Below are 1,385 nucleotides of genomic sequence, written 5' to 3'. Positions count from 1 at the left end.
CTTGTCAGAAGTGTGACTTTGGGCAAGTCACTTAACTTCTCTGTGCCACAGTTTCCTCATCTGTAAAATGGGCATTAAGACTGTGAACCCCACTTGGGACAACCTGATTACCTTGTATCCCTCCCAGCGCTTAGAAGAGTGCTTTGCACGTAGTAAGCGCTTAACAAATACCGTCATTATTATTATTATTACAAGGTAACTGGGTTGGACACAGACCCTGTCACACGTGGGACTCAAAGTCTTAATCTCCATTTTCCAGATGAGGGAATAGTGGCACAGAGAAATTAAATGATTTGCCCAAGATCACACAGCAGACAAGTGGCAGAGGCAGGATTCGAACCCAGGACCTTCTGACTCCCAGGCCCATACTCTATCCACTAAACTATGCTGCTTCTCTGCTGTCTTCTCTGTGACCATTGACTTCTCTGTGCCTCAGTTAACTCATCTGTACAATGGGCTTTAAGGCCATGAGCTACAAGGGGGACATGAACTGTGGGCAACCTGATTAGCTTGTAACTATCCCAGACCATCTGGAAGAGGGCATTTTCGGGGATGAGAATCAGTGGACCAGCAACAAACAATTTGTCCAGACCCTTGGAGTCTCCTCTCCTCTCATTCAATCCGTCAGTTATATTTAATGAGGACTTACCGTACGCAGGGCGCTGTACTAATCGCTTGGGAGAGTTCAGTACAACAGTGTAAGATACATTCCCTGCCCACAGTGAGCTTACAGTCTAGAGGGGGAGCCAGACATTAATATAAATAAATAAATTATGGATATGTACGTAAGTGCTGTGGGCCTGGCGGGGTGAATAAAGGGAGCAAGTAAGGGTGATGCCGAAGGGAGTGGGAGAAGAGGAAATGAGGGCTTAGTCAGGGAAGGCCTGTTGGAAAAGATTTGCCTTCAGTAAAGCTTTTCACCCCCTCTCAGGCTTGCGCCCGCAGAGTTTCCAGTCCTCTACCAGTCTCGACTACAGGAGGGAGAGTCAAGCAGAGGCCTGTCCATTCCATTCCTAGCTTGGCTAGTGGCTAGTGAGTGGAAGGCAATCTGCTACAAGTCAAAACTCACCCTTGCTGGGCAGCAGCGTCATGGGAGAGAGTCGAGGGTGGAGACTCAAGTTTACTGAACGGAAGGAGGAAAAGGCAGGCAAACCACTTCTGTTTTTACCAAGAAAACTCTCTGGATCCACTACCAGCACGATTGCAGATGGAGATGGGGCTTTCTGGGAGAGATGTGTCCATGGTGTCTCTATGGGGTGGAAGCGACTTGACAGCATAAAAAAGACAAGGCTTTTAAAGTGGGGAGAATAATCGTTGGTTATGAAGAGGGAGGTTACTCCAGGCCAGAGGCAGGATGTGGTGAGAGGTCAGAGGCTAAATAGATG

The 1,385-nt window shown here is 47.9% G+C and overlaps 1 non-coding gene across 1 annotated transcript; it reads left to right on the top strand.

The window, feature by feature from the left end:
* The first annotated feature begins 921 nt into the window (after window positions 1-921).
* LOC114812562 lies at window positions 922-1,059 on the top strand. Its single transcript, XR_003760213.1, has one exon. It is a non-coding gene; the product is annotated as a small nucleolar RNA SNORA7 (small nucleolar RNA).
* Window positions 1,060-1,385: the final 326 nt, after the last annotated feature.

This window comes from Ornithorhynchus anatinus, chromosome 5 (assembly GCF_004115215.2).
Source record: "Ornithorhynchus anatinus isolate Pmale09 chromosome 5, mOrnAna1.pri.v4, whole genome shotgun sequence".
In the NCBI taxonomy this organism is placed as follows: domain Eukaryota; kingdom Metazoa; phylum Chordata; class Mammalia; order Monotremata; family Ornithorhynchidae; genus Ornithorhynchus; species Ornithorhynchus anatinus.
Note: the sequence above shows the minus strand (reverse complement) of the source record. Positions and strands in the feature narration are given on the sequence as shown.